This window comes from Hippopotamus amphibius, chromosome 9 (genome assembly GCF_030028045.1).
Source record: "Hippopotamus amphibius kiboko isolate mHipAmp2 chromosome 9, mHipAmp2.hap2, whole genome shotgun sequence".
NCBI lineage: Eukaryota > Metazoa > Chordata > Mammalia > Artiodactyla > Hippopotamidae > Hippopotamus > Hippopotamus amphibius.
Window position 1 is genome coordinate 2,084,730 of NC_080194.1, and position 10,520 is coordinate 2,095,249.

A 10,520-nucleotide genomic window follows, 5' to 3' on the forward strand; every position below is an offset into this window, starting at 1 on the left:
CTATCTTAGTGCATTTCCTGTACAAATGGTTAAGTATCTCTTTGTGAAACTTTTGTTTCAGTTATGTTTAAGTGTCCTGGGCTGTGATGTGAGGAGTTTTTCTTACTGTGGGTCTTAGAAAAGTCTGGAAGCCCTTGCTCCAGGGTGGTGTCTTGAACTATCCGTGGGTGGATTTAGAAAATTTTCCAATCTGTCACAGATTATTTTTGTAAAATATCATAAAAATGAATTACTTGGAAAGTGAGATTATTAAAAATTAAAGACATACAAACATAAAACCCAATTTTAATTATTATATTTAACAGATATAAATGATATTTTAATAAATATAGTAGAGCAATTATTCACAGTAGACAAAAGGTAGAAGTAACCCAGGTGTCCATCAGTGGATGAATGGATAAACAGAAGGTGGTATATACAGTCAATGGAATTTTATTCAGCCTTAAAAAGGAAAATAATTCTGACATATGCTACGAGGGTGAGTCAAAAATTATCCACACTCTTGCTGTAGAATTTATTGTAATTAACTTTTAGAAAAGACAAATACATCATCTTTCAACATAATCTCCTTGCTTTTATTTAAAATTAATTAATTAATTAATTTTATTGGCTGTGTTGGGTCTTCATTGCTGCACATGGGCTTTCCCTAGTTGCAGCCAGTGGGAGCTACTCTTCATTGTGGTGCACGGGCTTCTCACTGCGGTGGCCTCTCTTGTTGCAGAGCACGGGCTCTAGGCACATGGGCTTCAGTAGTTGCGGCACATGGACTCAATAGTTGTGGCACACGGGCTCTAGAGCGCAGGCTCAATAGTTGTGGCGCACGGGCTTAGTTGCTCCGTGGCATGTGGTATCTTCCTGGGGCAGGGATCGAATCCGTGTCCCCTGCATTGGCAGGCAGATTCTTACCTACTGCGCCACCTAGGAAGTCCCTCTCCTTGCTTTTTAATAAACTTTGTTCATCTGTCAACAAGCTTTTGTATTTGCTCATTAAAAAATATTTTAGGCTGAGCTGTGAGCCACGAATGCACCACTGTCTTCACTTCTTCACCAGAAGTGAATCTTCATCCTCATTGGGCTGCTTTCAAGGGACCAAACAGGAGAAAGTCTGATGGAGCAACATCAAGACTTCAGGGAGGATGCTTTAACACCTCAAAATGAAGTAATCCACAACAGACTTAGGTTTCGAAAAGTTTGTGCGAGATGGGTATTGAAACAACGCACGGGAGAGCATAAACAGAAGCATTTGGATATCTGCAAACAAAATTTGGACTGATACTCTAAGGAACGTAAAGTTTCTTAAAGAGAATCGTTACTGGTGATAAGACATGGATTCATCACTACGAGCCTGAGGGTAAACAGCAGAGTATGGAAAGGAAACACCCTCTATTGCCAACCAAGAAAAAGTTCAAAAGTCAGCCATCAGCTGGAAAATTGACGCTTACAACTTTCTGGGATTCTCAAGGGCCAGTATTGGAAACTTATCAGGAAAAAGCCTCAACAATCAACAGTGTTTATTACAGTGAGATGCTTATTGAAGAGCTGAAGCCTAAACTTTGAATAAAATGCAGCGGACTGCCATCCAAGGGCGTTGTGATCTTGCATGACAATGCACGTCCTCACACTTCTGCCTATACTTCATTTTGAGGTGTTAAAACATCCTCCCTGAAGTCCTGATCTTGCTCCATCAAACTTTCACCTGTTTGGTCCCCTGAAAGGAGCCCTACAAGGATGAAGATTCACTTCTGATGAAGAAGTGAAGATAGCAGTGTGTTCATGGCTCACAGCTCAGCCTAAAACATTTTTTAATGAGGGAATATGAAAGCTTGCTGACAGATGGAAAAGTGTGTTGAAAAGCAAGAAAGTTGTGTTGAAAAATGATGTATTTGTCTCTTCTAAAAGTTGATTGAATTGTACAGCCAGAGTGCAGATAATTTTTGACTCACTCTCGTACAATGTGGGTGAAACTTGAGGATGTTGTTATGCTAGAGAGAAATAGGCCAGTCAGAAAAGGACAAATACTGTATGATATTCCACTCACATGAGATACCTGGAGTAGTCAAATTCATAGAGTCAGAAGGAATGGTTGCCAGGAGTTGGGGTTGCAGGGGCAGTAGGTTGTTATTGTTTAATGGGTATGGAATTTCAGTTTGGAAAGATGAAAAAAAAAAGTTCTAGAGATGGATGGTGGTGACAGTTGCACAGCAGTGTGAATGGTTAAAATGGGGATGTCCTTGGTGGTGCAGTGGTTAAGAATCTGCCTGCCAATGCAGGGAACACAAGTTCGATCCCTGGTCCGGGAAGATCCGACATTCCTTGGAGCAACTAAGCCCGTGCACTACAACTACTGAGCCTGCGCTCGAAAGCCCACAAGCCACAACTGCTGAGCCCATGTGCTGCAGCTACTGAAGCCTGCACACCTAGATCCCATGCTCCGCAACAAGAGAAGCCACTGCATTGAGAAGCCTGCACACGGCAATGAAGAGTAGCCTCTGCTTACTGCAAGTAGAGAAAGCCTGCGCACAGCAAAGAAGACTCAACACAGCCAAAAATAAATAAATAAATAAATAAATAAATGAAAAAAAACTTTGAAAATGGTTAAAATGGTCAAATTTTAGCTATGTATATTTTACCATGATAAAAAAAAGTCTAAAAAATTAAAAATAAATATAGGATGGCAGTGTCAAGTTGCTATCAAATTTTCTTAACCCTTACTGTCAGTTTTTGTACTTGTCTCATGAATAGATCGTTCCTTCACATGCTAGCACCAGTCTGTGGACTGTACTTTGAGTGGCGTTGTTCCAGGATATAAATCTAAGAACAGATAAACTGACATAGAGGCTTCGCACATGCTCACCTTTGAAAGATAATCCCAAATTGTTTTCTAAAGAGGGAAACAATGTCCACTCCCACCAGCAGGTGTATTAAGAGTTTCCTGGGCACCTCATCCTTGCCAATTCCTAGTATTGTCAGAATTCTTAATGTTTGCCAATCTGGTATGTATAAAGTAGTATCTCATTTTGGTTTTAAATTGCATTTCCTTGATTGCTGAGAAATTTGAGCGCCTTTTTATATGTTTATTGACAAATTGTGTTTTTTCTCTTCTTACTGAAATGCCTGTTTAAGTCTTTTACTTATTTGTTTTCTCTTGAGTCATTGCTGTTATCCTCGATTGGTAGGAGTTTCAGCCGACAACTATTTATTGAGTACCTGCTACGTGGCAGGCACTCTTGTATATGCTGGGAGTCAAAATCCCTTGCCTCATTTGGGAGTTTATAGTCTACTGTGGGGAGGGGTGGCAGGCAATCAAATCATTTAGTTCCATGTACAGTATGTATGGGAGTGATAGATGTTATGGCTAAAAAGGCAGGAAAGGGCCGTAGGCAGGCAGTGGGGATGAGCTTGCAATTTTTTAAACAGTGGGCAGGGAAGATTTTATGAAAAACATGATGTTTGAGCAAGGTTCTGAAGACCAGGAAGTGAGTGTGCAGACAGCTGTAGGAAAATTGTCTTATGTCTTCATTTGTCAGTTACATGCCTTACAGATATCTTCCCCCACTCTGTGGCTTGCTTCTCACTTTCTTTAAGATATAGTTGGATGAAAGATGTTCTTATTTTTAATGTAGTCTAATATTTCAATCTTTTCTTTTGTGATTGGCACATTTTGTACCTTGTATAGGAAATCCTTCTCTCTCCTGATATAATAAATTGTTGTATATTTTCTTCTAAAATTTTTAAAGTGTCACCTTGTACATTTTGCTTTTCATTCACACAGAATTTACTTTTGGATATGGTGTGAGATAGGGATCCATCTTTTTTTCCCCATGTAAATGACAAGTTGTATACCATTTACTGGATAATCTCTCCTTTCTGTGGTGGTCTGCTGTGCCATCTTTGTCATAAATCAGGTTTCCACTTATGTGTAGTTCTGCTTTGGGGTATTCTGTTCAACTCCATTGGCCAATTTGTCTGTCCCTGTACCTATACCACACTATATCACTTACTATGGCTTTGTAGTATGTTTTATACATAGTAGAGAAGGTCCTTACACCTTAGTCTTTTTTTCAGGAATGTCTTGGCTACTCTTAGGACTCTTCTCTCCCATACAAATTTTAGAATTAATTTGTCAAGTTACTTGAAAAGCCCTCTTGAGATAAGGACTTGAGTCGAGTTGACTCTGCAGATCAATTTGAAGACAGTTGACTTTTATTTTCATAATATGACTTTCTATCCATGAACATGGCTCAGCTCTCCATTTATTTGTCTTATATGATGTCTTTTAATAAAGTTAATTTTTTTCTTTTCAAAGGTCTTCCACATCTTACATCATGTTTATTCCTAAGTACCCTAATTTTGGTTGCTATAATAACTGATTTATTTTATTTTATTTTTCTGTGTATTGATTTTATTTTTTATTTTTTTATTTTTAATTAATTTTTATTGAAGTATAGTTGCTTTACAATGTTGTGTTTGTTTCTACTGTGCAGCAAAGTGAATCAGTTATTCATATACATATATCCACTATTTTTTAGATTCCCTTCCCATTTAGGTCACCACAGAGCACTGAGTAAAATTCCCTATGTTATACAGAAGGTTGTCATTAGTTATCTATTTTATACATAGTAGTATATATGTGTCAATCCCAATCTACCAATTCATCCCACCCCCCTCTTCCCCCCTTGGTAACCATAAGTTTATTCTCTACATCTTTTACTCTATTTCTACTTTGCAAATAAGTTCATCAGTACCAGTTTCCTAGATTCCACATATAAGCATTATTATATGATATTTGTTTTTCTCTTTCTGACCAACTTCACTCTGAAAGATAATCTCTATGTCCATCCACCTCTCTGCAAATGGCACTATGTCATTCCTTTTTTAAAGCTGAGTAATATTCCATTGTATATATGTACCACATCTTCTTTATCCACTCCTCTGTCAGTGAGCATTTAGATTGCTTCCATGTCCTGGCTGTTGTAAATAGTGCTGCATGATAGCTTTTAAAATTATGCTTTCTAACTGCTTATTGGTGGAGTATAGGAATGCAATCATTTTATGTTATCCAACCCCCCTTGTTAAACTTTAGAAAATTAATTCCAGCAATTTATAAAGTCTTTTGTGTTTTCTAAATAAACAATTATATTATCTATAATGATATCAGTCTTATTTCCTCCTTTACAAAACTTATACATTTTAATTCTTTTTTTTTATTGCACTGGATAGGACTTCAAGTACAATGTTGGAAAGAAGAGTTGATGTGGACATTTTTGTCTTGTTCCTGATTTTAAAGGAATGCTTCAAAGCTTTCACCTTGAAGAATGTTTGCTGTAATTATTTGATAAAAACTCTTTATCAGGTAGGAAATTTCATTATGAATTGGTGGTAAGTTCTAGCAAATATCTTTTCTATACTTATTTGGATAACCATGTGGTTTTTCTCCTTTATCCATTAATGTGGTGAATTATATTAAAAGCTTTTCTAATGTTAAATCACTCTTGTATTCCTAGGATCAACCCAATTTGATCACAGTACATTATCTTTTTTATACACTGCCAGATTCAATTTCTAGGATTTTTGCATCTAGGTGAAGAAATGAGATTGGCCTCGAATTTTCTTGACCAATTTAATTTCTTCACATTCCTCCAACAGATTTGTCACTGTGGCTAAGCACAGGGCAATTATCTCCAATTTAGAAGGCCCTTCCTACTGCTGCTGGCTACCAAATGGCCTTTCCATCCTGGCTTTCCCTCCTAACATCAATGCATTACGCCTGGGTACCAACCACAGTAGAGACAAAACACACCCCTGGAGGTCAGTGGCAGGCCTGAAAAAGCCAAGCCCTTGCAGGTCTGGCTGGGTGTCAATCCATACCCCTTCTCCCCTACTCAAAATTCACTTTGTCTGAGAAGCCCATCTTGATTACCAGCCTATGATCTACTTTGAGGGCAGGGACCACGTGTTTCCGTCTTTGTATCCCCAGGGTCCAACACAATGTCTCCACATAGAAGTTGCTCATAAATGTTTTTGAAACTGAGTTTATCCAACCCAATTCTGAGCAATTCTTGGCTCAGGTGACCCTGATTTAATTTATTATTGTTTTTTTTTTCAAAATAATCTTGAGCTTTTTTTGCATACATTACAGGCATAGGGTCTGTGTCACAAGACAGACAGTGGTTATTTTGTAGATGAGAACTGTGTCTACTGAGGAATTTCTTTTGACTTTCCAGCTGCAGAGCCTGCCCTTCACCAGCCCAAAGAGTCTTGTCCATCTGTGTTTTCCTCCACATCCTTCCTCACACATTGGAAACTCTAGGTAGATTTCACTCTTTAAGGTTTCCGGGAGAGCATGTCCTCCGTGCTTTCGTGCCACACCTTTGCCCATGACCTTTTCCTAACCTGCCCTCTCTGCAACCCCTCTTCTCTAAATGAACTCCTTCTCTGTCTTTTCCGTCGTACTCAAAGGTCAAATCCTCAGTGAAGCCCCTCCCTACTCACCTCCTTCCCTTCCTCTCCCCCTTGGAGTCATTCTTTCATCCTCTGTGCTCTTTAAATGTTGTATGCACGTGTCTATTGAGAAAACAAACAAACAAACAAAAAAACCCCCCAAAAAACCCCACTTTCTTTTAAACCCTGAAATACTTCAGTGTATACTGAAGGTCAGGATATTCGCTTACAGAACTTACAGAACAGTTGTCAAAATCAGGATATTCATCATGGATACAAACACATCTTCGAATCCACAGTTCATTTTAAAATTTCATCCATTATCCCTTTCTTTACCTTTGCTGTAACAGTTGTCACATTGTTTTATAGATATTTGTTCACATTTTTTTGCCTGCTGTGTGATCACATGCACACAGTCACACCCCAAGGGTCTGGGCTTGTATCTTTTATCTTTGAGTCCAGTAAGGTGACTTGTAAGGAAGTTTTCTCTTGTGTGTTTAATTAACGCAATTATGTGACTTGTCTTTGGTTCCTCTAGTCTTCCCACTCTGGCCCTGCCCTCCTCACCCTGGCTTGTGCGCCCTCCTTCAATGGAGCCACGCCCTCTTCCTCTCTCCATCTTTCTCTCTGTCTCTGTCTCAAAAACCCTTACACTAACCTCATTCTGAACCTTCTTCTATACTAAGTAGTAAATGACTCATGGTGGCATGCAGGGTCCTTCTTCCCAGCGGTAGATACTGAGGGACCAAAAAAAAAAATGACCTGCGTATCTAGTGTCCTGTGTATTTTGATTTCTTCCCCAAAGGCCAGCACCGTGCCTTGCCCACCACTTATGCCTGTGGCTCCTGGTTTGGTGAATGGATGTGAGCACGAAAAGGTGGCCCCCGAGATGGAGAGTCCGGGGTCCAGCTCTCCAGCCAGGCCACTTGGCCACATAATCGATGGCTGGACCCGATGTTCCAAACCAGGGCTATTATATTACTTCCCTTTAGCTTATTTAAAGCCAACAGGCTGTTCTGAGAAATACGTCAGACTAAAAAGTTGGACTGCTCGTTTTATGAGGGAAAAAAATCACTAAGAGACCGAGGAGAGAAATTGAAAAAGGACTAAAATTCACCTCTTGGGGGTTGTCACTATTTTAAAATGCTTGACTTTGTAACTGGTGCCGTTTATCCCTTAAATGCTTGGAGCTCCGTGGGGGAGGAGATGCTGCACCATCCGTAGACATGTTCCCCTGCCCTCAATAAGCTTGTCATTTATGCCACGGGCCTGATTTAGCTCCTAGCTTGCCCCGAGTCCCATTGCTCACTGCGTCTTTCCCTTCCTCGCCTTGTTCTTCTGTGTATTTAATTGCACTCTCGATGACAAACCTTTGCGGAGCAGCAATAATATGCGTGATGAGGTAGGAAGCGGGGGATCAGGTCCCAGAGGGCCGAGAATGCAAACGCGGCATTGGTTTCTCTGTTTTTCCATCTCCCTGTTGCTTTTTGGTTTTTCCTTGGTTGTTCATTGTGATCAAAAGAAGGCACCACCCTTCACCTTCTCCCTCCACATCTCTAAGTACTAGCCTCATCCCAACCCACATTTGACCCTTTGGCCTCCTGTCCCTCCTGCCCTCTTTCCCTCAGTGAGGTGTTTTGGAACAAGAATTCATTCTTGTTTAAAAAAAAATTAATTAATTAATTAATTTATTGGCTGCATTGGGTCTTCGTTGCTGTGTGCAGGCTTCTTATTGTGGTGGCTTCTCTTGCTGCAGAGCATGGGCTCTAGGTGCAAGGGCTTCAGTAGTTATGGCACGAGGGCTCAGTAGTTGTGGCTCTAGGGCTCAGGCTCAGTAGCTGTGGCGCACGGGCTTAGTTGCTCCATGGCATGTGGGATCTTCCTGGAGCAGGGATCAAACCCATGTCCCCTGCATTGGCAGGCGGATTCTTAACCACTGCGCCACCAGGGACGTCCCAAGAACTCATTCGTCACCGGTTGGTCCAAATGGTCTTATCACAGTGGAAAGGAGACAGAGTCCCTGGTTTTCCATCTTGTTCTGGGCAACAGGACCCAGGCACTCCTAAGGCACTTTCAGGCAGAAGGTGATTCCAGTGGCTGAGTAGGCCCAGACGCTGCTCCAATGTCACCCTCCTCTGTCTGCAGTGATGGGGAACCCCTCGCGCGCCGGCCGTAAATCCTGCAACAGCTGGTTCTGGATAAAGAAGCCTGGTCACCCGATGCTGCAGGCTCCAGCGGGGAGAGGCTGTGGGGGGCTGCTCTGCCCTCCAGATCGTGCTGCTGTGGGACTGGTTTCTTGGGGATAGTGAACACTCCTCTGCCACAGCCTCCAATCGAACTGAGCGGTGGGCTGCTGTTATGGCACCTTCCGATATTCGTTGACACTATTTCCCTCCTCAAGTTGCCCTCCTATCTTCCCGAGGTGACGGGGAGGAGAGGGAGAGAGGTATGGAAGCCATTAGAGGGAGGCAGGGGAGAGACGCAGGTCACGTCTCAGCCCAGAGGGGGCCGCGCCTTTTCTGACGTTTTGTCCGATCTCGTTGGTGTCTCAGTCCCCCTGGGGTTCTGGCGGCTTCCCCCTGGGAGGTGATTTTTCACAGTGAGTCCACTTGTCCCTGACTTTCAGCTTCCAGCACTCTCTTCATTCCAGCCATCATTTCCCTTTTAAATGCACATTAAATAGCCCATCTTTCTTTGATGCTTTTCACCTTGCCGGTGTTTGTAGATGGAATGATCCTCCTTGATTTATGAGTTAGCTGAGCTGTGGGTAATTATGTCTTCGTCTTTACTCATGGATTCTTCCCCCCCTTAATCACTCTTGTTTTTCCCTAAACTGTCACTTTCTCTACATTTGTCTGGTAATGAGGCAGCAGCTGCTGTGTCCAGTTCCTGTTCTGCGGACTCAGTGTCTGAAGAGGGCAGTTAATTGCTCAGGACCCGCCCCCGCCCCTTCATATTATGAATCAGCTCATGGCTGATGGATTCTTCAACACTTAACACTTTCATCATTTCAGCCAGTGTGTTTACTGAAAGTGCATCCACCCTGGAACACCATAGTTTACCTCTCTCTCTGTCTCTCTCTGTCTCTCTCTCTCTCTGTCTCTCATTTGTGGATGGAAGGGTTATTCCTGATCTATGAATGTATTTACTCACTGTGGCTTCTAAATAAGGCTCCACACCTACTTCAGTTTTAGATGCTTTTCTGCATCTCCCGTGGTGCGTGGGAATTCTGGAACAGACATTGTAAGGTGGAGGAGGGGACTCTGGATCTAGTTTCATGCAGCCTGGGTTCAAATCCCAGCCTCCCCGCTTTCCATTCCTAGCTAAGCGACCTTGGCCAAGATCCTTAACAGCTAGAAGCCTTGCTTTCCTGTTCCGTTAAATGGAAACACTGTGGCCTGCTCCCCAGTGTGGCTGTAAGGATGAGGTGAAATGGCTCATGTGAGCACAATGCAGGGCAGGTACTCATTGCACACGCACTTTTTCTCTGTTCACGCACTTGGCTCCTTCTCCAAGGCATTCCCAGACTTTGGGGGTTTGTAGACTAGGAAAATCTCAGAATACATTTTGATGAGCATGAAAGTGGCCACCTTTTTCTTTGGCCAACTTTTTCTTTTGCCAATAAAGAACAGTATAAAAAAAAATCCCAACACAACTAACCTCCATCTCTTGTCACTAAATTTCATAAAAGAATATTTGAAAGCAAAAAATAGAAAGCACATCATTTAAGAATTAAAAATGGAATACATTTAGCTTACGAAAACCCTCTCTGCGTTGTTCTTTTATCTAATCTCACAAGGGGTAGGTGGGAACTTGGTTCACAGGTCAGCATTTGGGAACAGCTGCCTCCCTGACAACTCAGAAGGGCTTTCCAGAAGCACCTTTCCTCCCTGTGGACACCTGGCCCTGAGGTGGGGGGGTTGGGTAGGCAGAGGGTAAGGGAACAGCGCATTTTTCTGCATTTTTCCGTGTTAAGTTTAAAGAACTGCTGTGGTGTGACTGCTGAGTCCGGGGACCTGGGGACGATCAGGGAGCAAATGTGAGAAGCGGATGTGCACAGTATAAAGTAAGAAGAGGCA